This window comes from Phascolarctos cinereus, unplaced genomic scaffold (assembly GCF_003287225.1).
Source record: "Phascolarctos cinereus isolate Bilbo 61053 unplaced genomic scaffold, phaCin_HiC Scaffold_7;HRSCAF=346, whole genome shotgun sequence".
Lineage (NCBI taxonomy): Eukaryota > Metazoa > Chordata > Mammalia > Diprotodontia > Phascolarctidae > Phascolarctos > Phascolarctos cinereus.
The window spans coordinates 98,627,344-98,650,328 of record NW_027556180.1 but is presented as its reverse complement, the minus strand read 5'-3'; the positions used below and the strand labels follow the sequence as shown (position 1 = coordinate 98,650,328).

The window sequence follows — 22,985 nt, the reverse complement described above, 5'->3', positions numbered from 1 at the left end:
GAAAACATTTTTTTTCAATGCTTTGCTTGGTCTTGAAATATATAGTTCTTAGGATTTATACGTATATAAACTTTCACTTTGATGCATGAACATCAAGCACATGATTCATGCCCAAAAGAAGACAAAGATTAAAGGTCATTATTTCAGAAGGTCAAGAATCTGGGTGAAGAGATCAAGCCATAAAGATTTTACAAATGGTTGCTCAAATGCTTCATTCTTGGCCATTCAACTTGAAATGGTGACAAGCTGAACTGATCAATGTGCTTGCCACAATGTCACCTCTTAAGCAGTACTGAATAAAAGGAAGGACTTGAGACTTTGTGGAAATCAATAACCATATTTTTCATTCAGATCAGTCCTGCTTTCACTACTCTGGCCTTCAGGTGGTACCCACGCATGTTTTCTGGATCATCTTCTGGATACTGAGAAGAAAACATTTGTGGCAATCTGCCACAAAACCCTTTCTTTAGTACTTGTTTGCTTTGCTTTCTGCTATTGTTTGGCTCTGAAGACTCCCCTTGGACCAAGGCCATTTCCTTATCCTCTGAACATCCTTTACTCTGCTTTTGTTAGCTAGGCTGAGTCGGAACCCTTTTCCATGCCTGGTGACCATCTGTTTGTTTTGACTTAAAAGACCTGGAGTTGGATAAGTTTCTTGCATTGCTTCCTTCTGACTGCATCTCCATTTTAAGAGGTCCATGATCCATTGATCCTTCTTTTCATTCTTCTTCTACCTCCTCCTCTTCTTTTTTTATTTTTATTTTCTATTTTTTGCTTTTTTGGTGAGGTAAATGGGGTTAAGTGACTTGCCCAGGGTCACACAGCTAGTAAGTGTCATGTGTCTGAGACTGGATTTGAACTCAGGCCCTCCTGACTTCAGGGCTGGTGCTCTATTCATTGTGCCACCAAACTCCCCCTTTTTAAATTTTTAAAAAATTTTTTTACCTCCTCCTCTTCTTCAGGCTCATCTTTCAATCTCATTAAACTTGGAGGGAATGCTAGAAACAGGGTGGAATTTTCCTACTGTTCCACGTTTTAATTTAAATTTGCTTCCTCCTTTCATGTCACCAAAAAGAGGCAATATTACATTTTTAGTCTTATTTTCCAGATTTTCAGCCTGGTTTTCAGTCTTTTTAAGTTCTGCTGTCTCTGTTGGTTTCACAAGTTTAATCATTCCTTTAAATCTCTGCTGTTTTTTCCTCAGCTCAATGGTTCTTAAATGACATGCTCCCCTCCCCAGACATACCATCTAATATGTTCCCAGATTTGATTTCTGTCATGAAGCATCCAAAGAATTCTGAGGTGTAGGCTCTGAAAAGTCTTTGCCTGAGACTTTCAGCTTCTCTGAAATCTCAGCAAATTCTTTCTCTACATTACTTAACTTCCAATCAGTGAATCATAGGTCTCCAGTTTACCATCACTTGTTCAAACGTTTTTCATCTTGTTAGGACTCTTCTGCTCAACCGAGCCAGTTGATCAAGGAGTGTGTCATCATCACTGTCATAATAATCTTCTTCCTCCCAGTCCTTAGTTTTTCTCTTTTCGAGTTACTGCCTCCTATACAGCAAACCCAAGGATTCAAACATCTAATAGGCTTCCAGGGAGCACTGGATCATTGCTTCCTTTTACTTTAGTAAGTGAACCACCTCAGCCACCAATTGTTTTCCTAGTGAAAAATCCACAGGCAACCTAACTCTTCAAAGCCAAGTGGTATGTCCTTCTTCATCATATCAATATTCTAATTCTCCTTCTCCTTCAAAAAACCCTTGCAGGGCTTTTCTGGGGATCCTTTATAGATAATCTTTCGCATTCCTGCTGAAATTCTTTTCCAATGGCATCTTCGCCCACTCCCCAAACACACCCTATTTTGACATCTTGATTACTAGTACTTCTCTTCTGTGGCATGTTTCTTCTTCATCAGAGTCTTCACACAACGTCTTATTCTCTGATTTTATCTCCTGTTGCTTATGCAAAGCTTTCAAATGAATTACTCTTAGCTGGGATTCTGTTTCTTTATTATCTTTTCGTCCCTGAAAGGCAAGAGTCAGGTGACTCCTCCCAAAGCTGAGAACACGGACCACGTGTACTGGGCTGCCGTTGAGAATGACACTCGGACCTTGTTCACGAAGGTGGGATTCAGGTCGTATTGGTAGAAGCTAGTCCCCCACGCTGGTGCTGCAGCAATTCTTGGAAGAGGGACAACGAAGGGTGCTCCAGGGTCACACTACCGTGCAGGTGCCTGAACACGCAGCTGCTCCGGCCCTCCAGCATGTGGCTGCCTGGGTTGGTCCCGCCCTTCCAGTGTATCCAGGTTGTAGGGGTCGGGGTGGGGGTGGGGTTGCACAGAGGTTGCCCCCGCAGCAACAGCAACAGCTTCTTCTTGGCTGGTGCTCTGAGTCAAGCCTCCTCCTAGACTGGCTATGGCAAAATGATCTTCATGACGTCGAGCCAGAGGCGGGTCTTTCTCTTCCTCTTTCTCCTTCCAGGGTATGGTCCCACGGCGCCCAGGGAGGCTGATTGGAAGTCAGTAGGGGCTCAATAAATGCTTGTTGAATTGTCGCAAAATGGGGGGAAAATGTAGTGTTGGGAAAGGGAGAGTTTTGTAGGAAACACGGACAGGGATAGCAGAATAGTGTATCAAACATTTCATTAAATACAATGGATTTCTCCAAACATCTAAAGAGCTTTCATGTTAAGTAGAAAATTAATGTAATATGATGTTTAAGCAATTATTAACCATGATGAGGGATGACGTTAATAACAATGATACCTAACATTTATGTAAGCTTTGCAAAGTGCTTTACATTTATTATCTTCAAGGCAGTATCATATAATGGGAAGACAACCAAAAATCAAAATACCTAGATTTTAATTATCCTTGTTCTATCACTTATTGATTGTGTGATAGAACCAAGTACTTAAACATTCTGAGTCTTAGTTTCCATTATCCCTAAAATGAAGAGATGTTGCCAGATGAACACCAATGATCATCCTAGGAAAAAATTCTATGATTCTGTACAGGCAAGTTTTCATGGGTTTTTTTTTGCATCATTAAAAGAAGGGATAGGAAAGAATTTGATGTTTAGAATTCTTTTCTCTGAAATAATACCATTTACTTGGGATCTTACACATAGAATTACACAACTATTTTCTGAGATGAGCAAAGGTAATGAGCTTATGAAGTAACTTATCAGCCTTACTTCCTTTTAATTATGCTCATCTAAGTTGTCTTCCATAGTAATGCCTAATATCTAGCTTTGGCTCTGTAATGTATTTCTGGGACAATAGTAAATGAGCATTGGCTTCATCTGTGGTGAATTTGTTGATTACAAGGTTTATCAAATAAATCAGTGCCCTGGACCCTTAGGTTGAAGTATCCTTAGATTCTTGCTTGCTGTAGAAGTGGATTTTTCTATCATTTCTAATTGAACAAGGATGCTTCAGGTGAACAGAGATGCAAAATATTAGGAGACCTGTTCACAAATCTGTTTAGTCAAATAGCAACAAAAAATTTGTTTGATGTTCTATAAAAAAGAATATGCATGTTTTAATTTGGTGAAATTGTATGAAGTCCTATACTTAGAGATCTTTTAACAATTGTCCTAACACCTTATACAAGAATACTTGGATTAAAGCTGCCTTAGAAAACTTAAAATGTTTTTCATCATAAGCTACTTTTCTGAACTCTCTAAGAGTTATTGACTTTTAAATTACTGTATAATTTGATCCTGATTGAAATTATGATTTCTGAAGAAAATTAAACTATGATTTGTTATAAATAGATTCAGGTCTTGATCCACCTTTAAGGGAAAAAAATCAGTAACTCGAATGACAGAAATGATCATTTTTCTTTTTTTCTTTAGTCAGGTATGACATTGTGTCATGCAGAATGGAAAAATATACTTTAATTCTATTTCAGAAATATATATAGATGAAGTTAATAGAACACAGTACACAACAATACATAAAATATACATATGTGTGTGTGTGTGTGTGTGTGTGTGTGTGTGTATTCAGAAAGGGAAAGTAAAAGAAAGGCAGCTTCTCCAAGATAACAAGAGAAGAGAAATGTTAATTTTATAGCCACAAATATTTAATTTTGTATTTGAGGTTTCAAAGACCTTGCACATAATTTTAGATAGCTTTCTTAAAAATATCATTTCCCCCTCACTTCCCAGTCCCAACATACTAACGAAAGCAGCATCCTGAAATACCAGTGCTATAATTTAGAGATCTAATATCTCTAGTGTTTTGAGCCTTTGAGAATTAAACCAGCTATATCCTACTTAAGAAAAACAGTGTTGTATATTGAATAGAGTGCTGACTTTGAAGTCAGGAAAACTAGGCCTGATATTTTGTTTCTCTCGCTAACTATGACCACTGCCCAGTTACTTAATTTCTCAACACCCCAGGCAACTAAGACTCCATCTGTGGAGGTTCCACACTGGCAGTTCCCTACACAAATTAAATCACAGGTCTGAAAATGTACATGTGCAAGAGCACACATCTGAGTCAAACACACAGATAAAAGTTAAGGAGATATAAGCATCATGAAGAAAGAAACAGCAACAAACTCTGAGTTCATCAAGTACAATTTGTTCATTTTTGCAAAGAAAATGGGGCCCAATAAAATTAAATGACTTACTATGGGTCACAAAGAGACTTAGTGGCTAGAATTTTGATCTCCTGATCCTTAGAATGAGCTCTTTTTAGCACAGCACAAATTCTACAATTACTGTGATGAAAATTTGGCATTATTTGCATTAGAGCCTTTGCACCCAGAAGAATCAGAACACACTCTAGATTATGAAGTCACAACTTTTTTTTTTCATTTGTTTCATAAATGAAAAAAAAATGTTCCTATGTAAACCTAGTTGTTGGCCAGATTTCTCTAATTGTAAAGTTGTAAATCAATCACAGAAATATTCCTACAGCTCCTGGTGGTAGGAGGAAGTATAATTTAGAGATTTTTATCTTATTTTTATTTGGTTAATTCAAAATAATTAACAAGTTAAGCCATATACAATGATCTACCAACATCTTCCTTACCTGCAAGAAAAAAAAAGAATAAATGTTGGCTTATCTTTGCTTTTAAACAAACAAAGAAACCCACTAGCTTACCTCTACTTAATGGAATGCAATATAAAGCTAATAATAAAGGAAATATGAGAAGCAAATTTGATATTTCCATTGACTTCCAAAATAATGGAGATGGTGATCACATTTCTATAGAGAAATGTCCAGTAATCAAAATACTTCCATCACAACACTGCTATGTGGGAAGGTGGGCAAATAGTATTATTCTCAATTTTAATTTTTCTTCTTCTTCTTTTTTTTTTTAAAGGCAGTTGGGGTTAAATGACTTGCCCAGGGTCACACAGCTAGTAAGTGTCAAGTGTTTGGTCTGAGACCGGATTTGAACTCAGGTACTCCCGACTTCAGGGCCGGTGCTCTATTCACTGTGCCACCTAGCTGCCCTATTCTCAATTTTCAAATGAGACCACTTGGCTCAGGGAGTTTAAATGACTTGCCCATAATTACATGCCTAGGAAATCACAGGGCCAAGGAGTCAAATGCAAATCTGTTGGGTCTAAATCCAGTGTCGTTTTCATTATACTCTTCAATCTTTCAAACACTTATGAAATGTCTACCATGTGAATAATCACAATGTACTAGGGAACCAAGTAAAGGGAATAGAGTAAAGGGAGAATTCTAGCCAAACTCTTCCAATAATTCCATCTAAACAACTTTAAAATGATGTGTCAAATCAAATGTTAAAGTGTCATTTAAAAACTAATGGAAGCTCAGGATGAAAAAAAAATTAGCATAGGATAACTTAAGAGGTAAGAATGAGTGGTTTGTGGCACTGGGTTGGGGGCTAGCCTGTAGTGCAGCACAATAGCAACACCAGCTGTGGTCCTTGGTGGCAAGGTTGATAGAAGCAGCAACAGTACCAGGAACTTTCATTTCCCAGAGATGGTAAGGGGGTTGAACACTTGGTCTGAAAGAAATTGTAGGGGTTAGCATTGGGCATAGGAGTGTATGCCATTTGGCAACTCTATTGGGCAGTTCCAAGGTGCCATCCAAGGACAGAGAAGAGTGCTTGTGATTTCAAGGGAGTAGAGACTCTTGTCCTGGGGTCTCAGGTCCAAGGAAGAGAGGAGTGCTTATGTCAGGAATTATCATTCTGGGTTGCAATTCCAGGGCAGAGAGGAGCACTTGTGATCTCAAAGTAGTAGGGGCCCTACTTCCAGGTTGCAGTTCTAGGGAAGAACAGGAGTTAAGGTTCCAAGAGAGCAAGAACTCTACCTGTGTAAAGACCAGAATGAAGGGAGCAGTGTCCACATCTCTCTCTGATTATATCATATTGGAAACAATGAAAACTTACAGGTCCACAGAACTGCTATGAAAAAAGTAAGGCAAAACACCCTGAAGTTTGAGACAGTGACCTCCCCTGGCAAGGTGAGCAGAGATTTCTTGTTGTTGTTTTTTTTCTTTTAAAATTATCTTAAGTTTTTATTGATGTATTTTTGATTTTTATTACATTATCATAATTTCCTCCTGCATTCCTTCCACTCCCCCTTCTGGAGAAATATCTGAAATAACAAATATTTTAAAATACATTTTTCCCAATTATAAGTAAAGACAATTTTTGACATTCAATTAAAAAAAAATCAGAGTTTCGCATTTCCTTCCTTCTTTACCTCTCCACTCCGTAAGAGACTAAAGCAGATTGGTGTAGGTTATATATATGCAATCTGTAAGAAGTATTTCCATATTGGTCATGTTGTAAGAGAAGAAATAGATCAGAAGAAGAAAAAATAAAAACACAAAAAATAAAGTGAAAATAGTGTGTTTCAACCTGCATTCAATACTATCAAATCTTTCTTTGAATGTGGATGGCATTTTTCATTATGAGTCTTTTGGGATTTTCTTGTATCATGGTATTGCTGAGAATTGATAAGTTATTTATAGCTGATCATCATACAAGACTGCTGTTGCTATGTACGAGGTTTTCCTGGTTCTGCTCACTTCACTTCGCATCAGTTCATGTAAGTCTTTCCAGGTTTTTCTGAAATCAGCCTGATCATCATTTCTTATATAACAATAGTATTCCATTATTATCATGTACCACAATCTATTCAGCCAGTTCCCAATTGATGGGCATCCCATCAATTTTCAATTCTTTGCTACCACAAAAAAAAGCTGCTATAAATATTTTTGTACAGATAGGTCATTTTCCCTTTTTATGATCTCTTTGGGCTATAGATCTAGTTGTGGTATTGTTGGATCAAAGGGTACACACAGTTTGATTGCCCTTTGACCATAGTTCCAAATTGCTCTCCAGAATGGTTGGATCAGTTCACCACTCTACCAACAGTGCATTAGCATATAATTTTTCCCACATCCCCTCCAACATTTGTCATTTTCCTTTTCTGTAATATTATTCAGCCTCATGGGTGTGAGGTGGTACCTCAGAGTTGCTTTGTTTGTTTGCTTGTTTTTGTATTTTTGGCTAGGCAATGTGGTTAAGTGACTTGCCCAGGGTCATGCAGCTAGTGTTATGTGCCTGAGGCTGGATTTAAACTCAGGTCCTCCTGAATCCAAAGTGGGTGCTCTATCCACTGCACCACCTAGCTGCCCCCTCAGAGTTGTTTTAATGTGTATCCTCTAATCAGTAGTTATTTAGAGAATTTTATATGATTATCAATGGCTTTGATTTCTTCATCTGAAAATTGCTTGTTCATGTCTTTGACCATTTATCAATTGAGGAATGAATTTTGTTCTTATAAATTTGACTCAGTTCTCCATATATTTGAGAAATGAGTCTTTTATCAGAGACATATAAATTTTCCCCCATCATTCTGTTGCCTTTTAATCTTGCATTGATTTTGTTTTTATAAAATATTTTAAATTTAATATAATTAAAATTATTCCTTTTATATCTTGTAATGATCTCTATTTCTTGTTTGGTCATAAATTCTTCCCTTCTGCATAGATCTTGCGGGTAAACTATTCCTTGCTCTCCCTTTATGTCTAATCACCCTTTATGTCTAAATCATGTATTCATTTTGGCTTTATCTTGGTATATATTGTAAGATGGTCATCTATACCTAGCTTCTCCCATATTGTTTTTCAGTTTCCCTAGAAGTTTTTGTCAAATAGTGAATTCTTGTTCCCAAAGGTTGAAGTCTTTGGGTTTATCAAACACTAGATCATGAGGATCATTTACTACTGTGTCTTCTGTACCTAATCTATTTCACTGATCAGCCACTGTCTTTCTTACTCAGTACCAGATTGTTTAATGATTACTACTTTATAATACAGTTTGAGATCTGGTACAACTAGGCCACCTTCATTCACTTTTTTTTTCCATTAATTCTCTTGACATTCTTAACCTTTTGTTTTTCTGGATGAATTTTGTTATTTTTTTTTTCTAACTATATAAAACATTTTTTTTTAGCTTGACTGGCATGGCACTGAATAAGTAAATTACTTTAGGTAGAATGTTATTTTAAATATGTTGGCTTGGCCTACCCATGAGCAAGTGATATATTCCCAAATGTTTAGATCTGATTTTATTTGTGTGAAAAGTGTTTTGTAATTGTGTTCATATTATTCATATGATTCTAGGTTTTGTCTTGGCAGGTAGACTCCCAAGTATTTTTTATTGCTATAGTAACTTTAAATGGAATTTCTCCATCTCTTACTGAAGGGCTTTGTTTGTAATATATGGAAATGCTGATGATCTATGTGTGTTTATTTTGTAACCTGCAATTTTATTAAAGTTAATTATTTCAACTAATTTTTAGTTGATTCTCTAAGATTCTCTAAGTATATCATTGTATCATCTGCAAAGAGTGATTGTATTGTTTCTTCATTACCTATTCTAATTTCTTCAATTTCTTTTTACTTTTCTTATTTCTATAGCTAACATTTCTAATACATTACTGAATAATGATGGTGATAATTGGCATCCTTGCTTTACCGCTAATCTTGATGGGAAGGCTTCTAGCTTGTCCCAATTACATATGATTATTGCTGATGGCTTTAGATAAATATTATTTATCATTTTAAGGAAAGCTCCATTTATTCCTATGCTCTGTGCTGTTTGTAATAGGGAGGTGTATTGTATTTTGTCAAACTTATATATGATTTCTGTTGGTTTTGTTATTCACATGTTCAAATATGCTGATAGTTTTCCTAATATTTAACAAGTCCTGCATTACTAATATAAATCCTATCTAATCATAGTGTGTGATCCTTGTGATATGTTACTATAATCTCTTTGCTGGCATTTTATTTTAAAAATTTACCAATATTTATTAAGAAAATTGGTGTATAATCTTTTTATCTATTTTAGCTCTTCCTGGTTTAGGCATCAACACCATATTTGTGTCATAAAAAGAATTTGGTAAGACTCCATCTGTTATTTTCAAATAGTTAATATAATATTGGGATTAATTGTTTTTTAAATGTTTCATAGAATTCATTTATGAATCCATCTGGCCCTGGGGATTTTTTTCTTAGTGAGTTAATTGATGGCTTGTTCAATTTATTTCTTTCTTTTAAATATGGGGTTATTTATTTATTCTGTTTCCTCTTCTGTTAATCTGAACAATTTCTATTTTTGTAAATATTCACTCATTTCAATTAGATTGTCATATTTATTGGTATGTTATTGGGCAACATAGCTCCTAATAATTGTTTTAATTTCCTCTTCACTGGTGATTAATTTACCCCTTTTAATTGTGATATTGGTAAGTTTGATTTTCTGCTCTCCTTTTTTAAAATCAAATCAAGCACTGGTTTATCTATTTTGTTGTTGTTGTTGTTTTTTTATAAAACCAGCTTCTAGCTTTATTTATTAATTCAATTATGTCATTTCGATTTTATTAATTTCTCCTTTGATTTTCAGGATTTCTAATTTGGTGTTTAATTGCAGATTTTTAATTTGTGCTTTTTCTATTCTTTTTAATTGCACACCCAATTCATTAATCTGCATATTTTATTGATGTAAAAGTTTAGGGATATAAAATTTCCCCATATACTGCTTTGACTGCATCCCATAATTTTTGGTTTTGTTGTATCATTGTTGTCATCCTCTCTCTCTCTTTTTTTTTTACAGCATCATTTATTGTTTCTATGACTTGTTCTCCAGAGGTTTGTCATATCCAACTTTTCTAAAATTCTATTCACTTCTTTAAGTTATTTCTTGCTTATTTTATGGTTAGATTTGTTTAATTCTGTTAGGGGAAAATTGAGGTACTCCACTAATATAGTTATGCTGTCTATTTTCCCCTGTAACTCATTTAATTTCTCCTTTAAAATTTTGGATGCTGTACCATTTGGTACATGTGTTTAATACTGGTATTACTTCATTGTCTGTGGTATCTTTTGGCAAGATGTAGTTTCCTTCCTGATCTCTTTTAATTAAATCTGTATTTGTTTTGCTTTGTCTGAGATAATGATTACTACCCCTGCTTTTTTTTTAACTTTAGCTGAAGCATAATAGATTATGCTCCAGCCCCTTACCTTAATTCTGCATGTGTCTCTCTGCTTTGTGTGTTTCTTGTAAAGAATATACTGTAAGATTTTTTTAATCCACTCTCCTATCTGCTTCAATTTTATGGGTAAATTCATCCCATTCCCATTCCCAGTTATGATTATCAGCTATTTTCTTCTGCATTTTCTTCTTCTTCTTCTTCTTCTTCTTCTTCTTCTTCTTCTTCTTCTTCTTCTTCTTCTTCTTCTTCTTCTTCTTCCTCTTCTTCTTCCTCTTCTTCTTCCTCTTCTCTTCTTCTTCTTCTTCTTCTTCTTCTTCTTCTTCTTCTCCTTCTCCTCCTCCTCCTCCTCCTCCTTCTTGTTCTTCTTGTTCTTGTTTTTGTTCTTCTTCTTCTTCTTCTTCTTCTTCTTCTTCTTCTTCTTCTTCTTCTTCTTCTTCTCCTCCCCTCTGTCTCTCTGTTTCTCTCTGTCTCTGTCTGTCACTGTCTCTGTGTCTCTGTCTCTGTATCTCTGTGTGTGTGTGTGTGTGTCTTTTTTTACTCTTTTCTTTCTCCTCAGTGTTTGGTTTGGCTTCTGACCACCAACTCACCCAAACTTCCTTTTCTTCTATCAGTCCTTTCTCCTTTTCTTTTCCTTTTCCCCTACTACTTCTCTACAGAGTAATATAGATTTCTATACCCCTCTGAGTGTGTACGTTATTCCATCTTTGAGCCAGTTATGATGAGAGTAAGATTCAAGTGATACCCACTGCTTCCCCCCATCTTTCCCTCCACTGAAATAGTTCTTTCACACCTCTTCATGTGAGATAATTTTCCCCATTCTACCTCTCCCTTCTCTGCTCTCCCAGTGCAATCCTTTCTCTCAACCCCTTTTTTTATTTCCCATTTGAATATCAGCCCATCAAAATCAACTTATACCACAACTTCTATTAAGTATACTCCTTCTAAATGCCCTGATATTTGACATAGTTCTTAAGAGTTACAAATATCATCTTCTTGTGTAGAGATGTGAACAGTTCAACCTTATTAAATCCCTTATTTTCCTCTTTCCTGTTTACCTTTTTCTGCATTTCTTGAGTCTTGTGTTTCAAAATTAAACTTTCTCTTCAGCTCTGCTTTTTTTCCCCACAATCAGGTATGTTTGAAAGTCCTCTATTTCATTGAATATCCATTTTTTTTATCTGAAGCATTATAGTCAGTTTTTTTGATTTTGTTTGAGTGATACTTGATGTCTCATGGAATCATCAGTTTCCACTTGTTCAATTCTAATTTTTAGGGAATCATTTTCTTCACTGACCTTTTTTCCCCTCTCCTTTTCAATTCAGCCAATTATACTTTTTAAGGAGTTATTTTCTTCAGTGGATTTTTGTACATTTTTTTTTTCTATTTTTGTGCTTATTTTACCAAGCTCTTGACTATTTTTTTTTCATGATTCTCTTGCATAACTCTTATTCCTTTTCCTAATTTTTTAAAAATCTCTCTTATTTGATTTTTAAACTCCTTTTTGAGCTGTTCTAGGAGTTCATTTTAGATATAAGACTAGGTCTCATTTTTCTTTAAGGCTTCACATGTAGGCATTTTGATATTGTTGTCCTTTTCTGAGTTTGTGTTTTGGTCTTCCCTGTCATCATAGTAACTTTTTATGGTCAGGTTCTCTTTTTTTGTTGTTGTTCATTTTTTAACCTTTTAATGTTGAGCTCTGCTCCTGGGGTGGACGAAGCCCTATCCCACACTTCTTGCATCAAAAACTGTGGGTGCTGGCTGTTGTCCTGCCTGGTGGCTCACCTGCTGCTCCACCTGGTAGCTTGTCAACTGACACTGAGTCTGCAGGTGTAAGGGAGTCTTGAGACTTGCTTACTGCTGCACTGGGGCCACAGGAGTCCTGGCCTCTCACCTGCTGCTGTTCTGGGGCTGCAAGAGGCCTCAGTCACTGACCTGTCCTGGGGCTTGGGTCCTCTTGCTGGCTTACTTAGGTACAGCCTGCTGATGCCTAAACCAGGAAGAGCAAAAACAGTGAATGAAAGCTGTGAACTAATTTTCTTAATGAAGGCTGATAGAAAAACTTTAAATAAAGTACTAGCAAGTAGACTATAGTAATATATCACGAAGATCATACATTATGTTCAAGTGGGATTTATACCAGGTGGGAATACAGGCCTACTTCAATATAAGGAAAATTATAAGAGTAACTGGCCATATCAATAACAAAAATAAGAATCATGTAATTATATCAATAGATACATAATTTTTTATGTAATACAACACCCATTCCTATTAAAAACATTAGATACATAGGAATAAATATTACTTTTCTTCAAATAATAAGTAGTATCAATCTAAAACAAAAAGCAAACATTCATTGTGAGGGGGGCAAACTTGAAGCCTTCCAAATAAGGTCAGCAAGGGTGTACAGTATCACCACTATTGTTAAACATTCTATTAGAAATGCTAGCTGTACCAATAAGAAAAGAAAAAGAAATTGAAGGAATAATAAGTCCATGAAGAAATAAAACTACCACTGTTTGCAGATCATGTATTTGTAGTCTAGAGAAATGTTAAGAATCAACTAAAAATTAGTTGAAAAATTATTTTAGCAACATTGCAGAATGTAAAATAAATCCACATAAATCATCAGTGTTTTTACATATTATCAACAGCAGGAAGAGATAGAAAGAAAAATTCTATTTAAAATAATTGCCCACAGTATAAAATACTTGGGAATCTAGCTGCTAAGATGTGCCATGGGAACTACATGAAGACAATTAAAAATACTTTTCATGCAAATAAAGATAGATCTAAACAACTGGAAAAATATTAATTACTCTTGGTAGGTTAAGCCACTAAAATGAAAATGACAATTCTACCTAAATTAGTTTACTTATTCAGTGGCATATCAGTCAAACTACCAAATAATTATTTTATCGAGCTAGAAAAAATAACAAAATTCATCTGGAGGAACAAATGGTCAAGAATATTAAGGGAATTGATTAAACGAAACATAAAAGAAGATGGCCTAGTGGTGCCAAATTTCAAACTATACTACAAAGCAATAATCACCAAACAATCTGGTACTGGATAAGAAATAATGATGGATAAGCGGAATAAATTAGGCATACGACATATAGAAGTTTTTTTTTTTTAACACAGTAACCCAATGTCTGATAAACCTAAAATTCTGGGATTTGGGGACAAGAACTCACTATTCAACTAAAATTGTTGTGAAAACTGGAAAGCAGTTTAGAAGAAATGGTGCATAGACCAACATCTCACACTATATACTTAGATAAACTTCAAATGGGTACATGATTTAGACATAAGGTTATATCATAAGCAAATTAGGAGAACATGGAAGAAATTACGTTTAACACCTATGAATAAGGGAAGAGTTTATGACCAAACAAGAGATAGAGAGGATCATAGGAGAGTAAGTGAATAATTTTATTATATTAAATAAAAAGGTTTTAACACAACCAAAATCAATGAAGCCAAAATTAGAAAGAAAGCAAGAAACTGGGGAAACTTATAGGAAGTTTTTCTGATATAGGTTTCATTGCTCAAACATATAGGGAACTGAACCAAATTTATAAAAAATAAGAGCCATTCTACAGTTGATAAGAAGTGAAAACCTATGAACAGACGGGTTTCAGAAGAAGATATCAAAGCTATCAATAGTAATGTTAAAATGCTCTAGATTACTAATAATTAGAAAAATGCAAATTAAAACAATTCTGAGATACCACCTCATAGTTCTTAGGTTGAAAATGACAGAAAAGGAAACTGGCAAAGGCTGGAGGTGATATGGACTAATAGGCAGCATTTAAGTGTTTTTTGTAAAGTTGTGAACTGACCAAAAACAACAGGGAACAATGTCTAAAGGACTATCAAAATGTGTATACCCTTTGACCTAGCAATACCATTACATCTTCTGTATCCCAAAGAAATCAAAGGACCCATATTTAAATATATTTATAGTAGCTCTTTGTTGTGGCAAAGAATTAAAAACTGAGTGGTTGCCTATCAACTGGAGAGCAGCTGAACAAGTTGTGGTATGTTATTATGATGGGATACTATTGTGTAGTAAGAAGTAATGAAGAGGATTCTTTTAGAAAAATCTAGGAAGATATATGAACTGACCCAAAGAGAAATGATCATAACCAGGAGAACATCGTACACAGTGACAGCAATGTTGTAACAATAATCACCTTTGAAAGACTTAGGTACTCTCCTCAATGCAATGATTCATGACAATGATTCATGACAATTAAAAAGAATTCAAGATGAAAAATGTTATCTACCTTTGGAAAGACAACTAATGAACTCTGAGTGCAGATTGAAGTATATTGATTTTCAATTTTTTTGCCTTTTTTAACAGCAAGGCTAATATGGAAATATGTTTTACATTACTTTACATATAACATAGGTATCATATTGTTAGCCTTCTCAATAGATGACAGAAGGCCTAGAGGGAGAGAAATGATTTAGAACTGAATTTTTTTTAAATGAATTAAGAAACAAATATCTACAATGTGTAAAAATTAATAATCATAACAACAATAGTAGGTAGCATTTCTATAATGCTTACTATATTCCAGGCCTTGAGCCAATACTCTCTAAGTGTTATGTCATTTGATCATTGTGATAACCTTGGGAAATAGGTTTTATTGTTATTCCTATTTTATAGATAAGGAAACTGAGGCAAATAGTGGTTAAATGACTTACCCAAGGTCACACAGCTAGTAAGTGTCTACAGTTGGATTTGAATTCATGCCTTCTTCGCTCTAGACCCAGCCCTCTATCCACTGAGCAGCCCAGCTTCATTTATGTTAAGGCAGTGCAACTTAAGGGGAAGAGTGTTAAGCGTAGAGTCATGATTTTTTGTTGTCATTTCAGTCATGTTTGATTCTGGGTAACCCCATTTGAAGTTTTCTTTGCAAAGATACTGAAGTGGTCTGTCATTTGCTCTGCAGTTCATTTTACAGATGAGGAACTAAGGCAAACAGGGTTAAGTGACTTGCCCAGGGTCACACAGCTAGTGTCTGAGACCAGATTTGAACTCAGGTCTGCCTAACTCCAGGGTCAGTGCTCTATCCATTGTGCCACCTACCTGCCCCAGAGTCCGGAATACCTCCAATCAAATCCTATCTCTGCCATTTATCATCTGTGTAAGCATGAGCAAGTCACTTCAACTTGCTGAGCCCTGGGCAACTCTCTGGCACCATAATTTTTACATAGGCTGCAGTGTTTTGGTGGAATGTGTGGACACCTTGGTGAAATCAAATGATCTTAATGTTGTTCTAGGTGCAGTGCTCTATACTAGGTGGGCACTGGAACACATATAATGACAACTAAAATGTGGTCCTGCCATCAGATATCATTTAGTCCATTTTATAGATCAAGAATCCAAACCTCAAGTGCTTAAAGCACTGGATCAAAACCCCATCAATAGTCAGGAGAATAACTGCCAATAAAAACTACAGCTTCCTACTGCTACACCAAGCTCTTTCTACAAATTACATTATTTTCTCTGTTCTGTGGTATTACTATAAGAAAATGTGCTTCTGTGTGCTGCAAGATGAGGGCTGGAGATGCACTTCTAAGAATTGTAGTTCTTGCCAACATATTTAACTTTTCTTCTGAAGCATTTTTTCTTGTATCTGGAAACTATCATCCATTGCCTAAGAAGATTGAAAATGTAGAACACAGAAATTTCTTCCATGATGAGTTAGTTTCTGTTTCTATTCTATTGGGCCTCTTTTCACCTCTTTGTTTTGCCTAGGTCTGTATGGTAGCTGATAATATCTAATAATATCTAACACATAACAAGCAAAATACACATCATTAAAGACATCAAATAACCTCAAGAATAAAACAAACCACAATATATTTGATAAAATTCCCAGAAGAAAAGTTAAGCTCTTTGGCTCTTTTGTTATGCCATCAAGCAGCAATTAATTTTTAACACTCCTCATTCTTTCTCATTTTGAACATTTCAACAACCATCTCCAATTCTGAAATGATAATTTTCAAAACTAATTATTCCAGCAGGCTCTTCTATTTCATCATTGTTGAAAAGCTATAGCTCCTTGCTCACCTATTTTGGTCATTATCATCTGATTCTTTTCTTGCTAACAATTTGACAGTCTTAAGATGACAACTTTGTATCTTATTCTTCAATCAGAGCACTGCCTATCTCCTGTCATAGTCTCATAGTTAGCAATAAAGACTTAATCATTTGTTTTGACCAAAACTGATTGTTGTTTCTAAGATAATTCCATTTACTCCTCTCAAAATGTGTGTGTGTATGTGTGTGTGAGTTTGTAGTTATTGTGTCATTCACAGTATTTGAAACTTTGACACCTAGCACAGTAGCCAGTACATGTCACATGATTAATAAATACTGGATTGATTGATGCAAATAACAGTGGTAATGCATTAGAAAGAGCACCAGGTTTACAGTTACAGGGCATGGATGAAAATCCAGGCTCCGTCTTTTACCCCATGACTGACCTTGGACAAGTCATTAATCTCTCTAGATTTCACTTATAAAATACAGGGTTACATAAGATGGTTTTCAAGATCCCTTCTAGCTCTGTCTTTGTTCTAGTGATCATATGTATAGATTTGATCTGGACCTGTGCTTTCTTTATAGTGGATTTGATTTTTTTGTTTACATAGCGGATAGAAGGCTAGCCTATGAGTGAAGAAGATCTGATTTCAAGTCTAACATCTGACACATAATGGTTGCATGATGAACATTTAACTCATCCTTATCCCAGGCAGTTCTCTGAGAATATCAATTGCAGAATAGTTTTCAATCTACAAAGACGCATTAGTAAAGACTGTTTACTCATGCATGTAGGTGTAGTTGAATATGTGTGTGATTCATTTCTTTTCCTTTCTTTTTATTATAATTAACATTTGTACAGACTGCTTATAGTTTTTCACTCATTCATAAATTGAGAAATTTTATTACTTGTTTTCATACATTGTCAGATGCCAGACAAGTGCCATTGATCATTTGTTTATTATATGAAATATTATTTATTGGCTTTTAAATAAACCTCAGAATCTGGAAAGGCATCATGGAATAGGTAGGTAGGACTTGAACATGGCTGTTAGGTGTGGGGAAGATTTAAATGACTATTGTGAAGGAGAGCATGTTAAGTGTGTAGTAAATAAGTAGGGTCAAAGAACAGAGTTAAAAATAATGTAATGGATTTTGTGGAGAATACTAAGTATCACCATGGGTTATGTTAAGGAATAGTAGTAGGTAGGCTAAGTAAAGATAAATTGAAAATAAAGAAAGAAAATTGGCTTTGAGAGAAGTGGGGAAAAAGAGGGAGAAATATTCTCTCTCTCTCTCTCTCTCTCTCTCTGTGTGTGTGTGTGTGTGTGTGTGTGTGTGTGTGTGTGAAATAACAGGAAAGAAATTAACTGAGCCTTCAACCATTTAGTCAGAAAGGAATGACTATGTCCTGCAGTTTCTCATTCTAGCATAAAAAGAAAGAAAAGAACTAAAAGAGAATATGGAAGTCTTGTGTGCACATTTCAAATATTCTTCCCACTATTTACAGGTTGGGCAAGTTATGTATAATTGAATTCCTTATTATTTTGAATCCAGGGGCAAGAAACAAAATAATACCATCTAGTTTGGAAAAATTAGGCCAGTTCCAAAGGTTATTTTCCTTTTTAGAGTCAGTTATGATTTACATAAAGAGGGTTCTACTATTTTAGCAACAGAAATTTATGTCTTCAATCTAGTCACACAAATTATACTATTGTGAAACCTATTGTTTCCTTAGGAAGAGAAGAGGTAGAAGGAGGGGTAGTATAGTCAACAATGTGATATCAATTGACTACTGTGACAAGAGGGTACAATCTCTGTCAGTTCCTTGCAAGCCACAAAGGCTTTGATTATGGGTGTAGGAAATGACTGTCATCCAATGACTAACCTAGCTTAATTTATATCAGTTCATTAAAAGAACACGTATTAGATTTTCCTGTCATCAGAAACTTATAAAAAAAGTTATGTTCTAAAACATGGAGGGCTGCAAATGTCATTGGTTGAGGTAGAAACCATACTGATGAAAACATGAATTCTTAAAGTATTGAAATATGTAAATCTATGCATTATTTCTAAAACAAGGAGACTTGGTCAACATTTTTGTGGACTAAATAAACTTTGATTACTTTTTATTAAAATCAATCTGTTAATTGGGGAAAGGAAAAGGTTTTCTAGGAGAGAATCAGAAATTTTATGTGGATTTAGCATTTGGTTGAAGCACATTGTGGAATCCTGGAACATAGGATTTAAATTCTCATAAATGCTTTCTTATTTTCAAAGGGCAGGGATGTCCATGGTTTTGGCAGATCATCATAATAGCACAACTCCATCATGCAAACAGCTGCAAAATTACATTTGTACTATTTGCAATATGAAGCTAATTTTCTATGGAGAAGAAATGGACATATTGAAACCACCAGGGCATTATAATATGCATTGTAGGCTACCTTAGAAATTGGTAAATGTTATAGAGGCATTAGTTCTTATTTTTAAAACTCATATAGAGCGGAAGTCTCTGGTGACTTGAAAAGGACAAATATAATGCCAATTTCTCTTATAGTCATACTTTTTTTAAAGGGAACAGGACAACCTTGACAATTACGTACTGGTCAGTTTAGCTTTTGTACCTGGAAGGATACTAAAACAAGTCATGAAACGATCAATTTGCAATTACTAAAAGAGCAAAAGGTTCTGGGTTGAAATCAACATGGCTTTGTGAAGAACAAACCAGGCCAGCCCAATTTAATTTATTTCTACGATAGAATGACATTCAATTTGGATTAAGGAATAGCAATAAAAAGTTTATTCTGAACAGTTAAGTGTGTGATTCTACTCAATATTATTTTTCCTTACTAATCAATGATGATATGATTTATGTCATATTTCACTCAATTAATTTCTGGAGATTCCCATTCCAATAGTTATTGGCTTCTTTGCATAAACCTGGAAGGATTTATTGAGGGGTTTCTCAAAGACTTTAGTGAGTCCAGAAAATGGCATGAATAATTTTATTGATGTTCTATAGCATTTGTGTAACTTGCTTTGCATTGCTTATACTATTCAACAGCAAAAGAACATTATAAAAATAAATGCAGCTTATGTGCCATTGTTGCCAAGAATGCAGATGTAGACCAATTATGTGAAGAACTTAAGAAGTTTATCCAAACTAAGTCAATGAATACATTGATACTTTATGATTTCAGAGCACAAATGGACACAAGAACATATGGCAAAAAGAAAGTTGTAAACTTTGGCATGGATTATAGAAATGATAGAAAGTAGAGATCTGAAGTCTCTCAGAACTTACATATAATAAAGATATTTTTAAAGGAGACGGTGGAACAAAACAAGAAGCAAACATCTCAAAAATTGGTCATAATCACTTTATCACAAATTGATGACAAATTTCAATAAAAGTGACATCTTAGCAAAATTATAGTTATAAATATAACACATTTCAGAATTAGGTATCTTTGTGCAAATTGTAAGAGCAAAGATAAAAGTGTGAATTACAAGGGAAAAAAAGAAAGCACCAAATGTGATCATATCAACTCCAACATGATCTGTTTAAACAGGCTATTATACAAAATAATTGACAAAAGTGAAGACATTGATTCTATTATAATTTCTTTGTGAAGAGAAGCTTGGTGGATCCAAAGCAGTTTTTTTTTTTCACACAGATGCCAAAAAAACCAAAATCAAAATGAAACAAAAACCTTCAAATCACCTCAGCCAGAAATCTTTAAAAAAAATCTTGCCATGTAAACAGATATAATTGAGTATGAGATGCAAAAAATAAGATTCCACTATGTCAGTTGTTTAAAACAAAACAAACAAAACGAAAGTATTTATGATAGTATTAAATGTAGTCCTAGAGCTTCTACACAAATGAATGTCTCCCACAAATGTTATAATCATACAAATTTCTTTGACAGATTCAATTTCAAAAGTAATTTTATTTAATGATGGACATTTAGGGATGAATAGAAATAAATTCACAAAAATACCAGCATTTCTACCTTGTAAGAACGAAATGCTGGAGGAAATAAGAAATGATGAAATTCTGCTTAAAAAATCACAAAATTGAAAATATCTGTCTATCTATCTATCTATCTATCTATCTATCTATCTATCTATCAATCTATCTATCTTGGGATCAATCTACCAAAGCATACAAGACATACAATTAAATACTATTAAAAATATTCTCCCCCCAAAATGACAAATAATTGGAGGGATGTTTACTGCTAATGGTAGGGGTACGACAAAATAATAAAAATTAAAATAATACTAAATTATTGCACATACTTAGTGATAAAGCAATCAAATTATCAATAGGTTATTTTATATAGATAGACAAAATAATACATTCATTTGAAGACATAAAAGGTTTAGAATATCAAGAAAAATAGTTAAAAAAAAGGAATGAACAGCATTTCAAGAATCAAATTGTACTATAAAACATTAATAATTACAAACATTTGATACCACTTACAAAACAAAAAAAATGTCTCTGGTAAAAGCTAGATAAGCAATAAAAACAAGCAAACAAAAAAGTTTACTAGACAATCTAGTGTTTAATAGTCTTGAACATAAACTACTTGAGTAAGACCTATGTATTTAACAAGAACTGTCATAGGAAGTGGAAAACAGTTGGAAAAAATATTTAAACCACCATTTTGTAAAATATGCTTTAACAAAAAGCTTAGAATAGTTATATTACCTAAAAATTAAAGTTCATATTTAAAAAAAAGAAAAAATTCACATGAGTTTCACAACTATAACCACAGAGAGAATTCTCAACCAAAGAAAGGATAGAAGTAATAAAAGATGAATTAGATTATTTCAATTATGTTTTTGCACAAACGAAATAAATGTCATAGGATATGAAAGGAGAAGAGAGAAAATTAACTGGGAAAATATTTGCATCAAATACCTCTGTAAAGTTACTGATATCCAAGATATTTAGGGAATTAACACACACATATGTGAACAAAAAAGAACTGGAACATGTCATAATAGACAATGAACAAATGGTTATCAAAAGAATTGCAACCCATTTAACTCCAAATCCTTAATAAGATAAATTAATAATGATTAATAGTAATGAGTAGCATTAACAAAAGTCAGGTACTATGTTAAATGTTTTATAAATATTATCTCATTTGATCCTCAGAACAACCTTGGGAGGTAGGCATTATTATTATTATTATCCCTATTTTACAGTCAAGGAAGCTGAGGAAAAGAGATTTTATATGACTTGCCCATGGGCAACCACCAAATGTCTGAGGTCAGATTTGAATTTAAGTATTCCCTACTCAAGGCCCCTCACTATGTCTACTATGTCACCAGCTGTAAATCAAAATTGAAGATTCAATTCACATCTTGCAAAACTGGAAATGATGCCAAAAGATGAAAATAGGTAATGTTGGACTGACTACGAGGAAGCAAATGCACACGAATGCACTCCTGATAGAATTATAAATTTGTCAAACTATTGTTGAAAGTAGTTTGAAATTATGCTTAATATTGCTAAAATTTTCTATATCCTTTCATCCTGAGATTCCATTGCTATACATGTTCCCAAAAGTAGTCAAAAACAGAAAATAGTTTCCATATTTTTTCACATTTTCACATTGCAGGGCTTAGAGGTGAGGTGCCCCCCATGATCTGGAAAATCTGTGTCAAGTCTTTTGATACTCCCTTCATATGAGAGAAGTATGAATTTTTTTTTCTTTTTCTTTTATGGGGTGTTTACAGTACCTTTTTGTAAAATTTGGATTAAGTATTTGGTCATAGGCTCTGTGTTGTCTGCTGGTCTTTGTCTCACCTGCAGCTTCCTCAAAACTTCCCCCAAATTCACATTTAATTTCTTATGGCAACCTGTGACATATTGAAATTGTGATGGGGAAACTTGTGATGTGGAAGAGATAAATGTATATGCAATTAATCATAATGGTTACTTTTTGTGGTAGCAAAGAAATAGAAAAAATGTAATTGATCATTAATAAAAGAGTGACAAATAAATTGTGCTATGTGGATAGAATGAAATATATTTAAAAGTCATGTAACAGTGTGCCAGAAGAATTCATAGAAGCTTTGGGAGGCATATATGAACAGATACAAAGTGATATGTCAGAGTCAGGAATAATATATGGATAATAAACACAATAATATCAACAGGAAGAACAGCAAAATAAAACTAAAAAATGTCATTTTAATGATTAAGATTGTTGCTGGAAAAAAATTTGAGAAATTACATCTTCCTCTCTTTAACGCCAAATGGACCATTGCATATACCATAAGGTGATAAATGTATTGGTTATTTCTTTTTGTTCTTCTCCTTACTCCTTCTTCTCTTTCTCCTCCTCTTCCTTATTCCCCTCTTTCTCTTTGTTCTATTTTTGCTTTTCTTC

At 34.3% G+C, this 22,985-nt stretch overlaps 1 pseudogene; it reads right to left on the bottom strand.

The window, feature by feature from the left end:
• Nucleotides 1-327: 327 nt before the first annotated feature.
• LOC110196760 (kanadaptin pseudogene) overlaps nt 328-22,985 on the bottom strand; it is a 45,373-nt pseudogene continuing 22,715 nt past the window's right edge.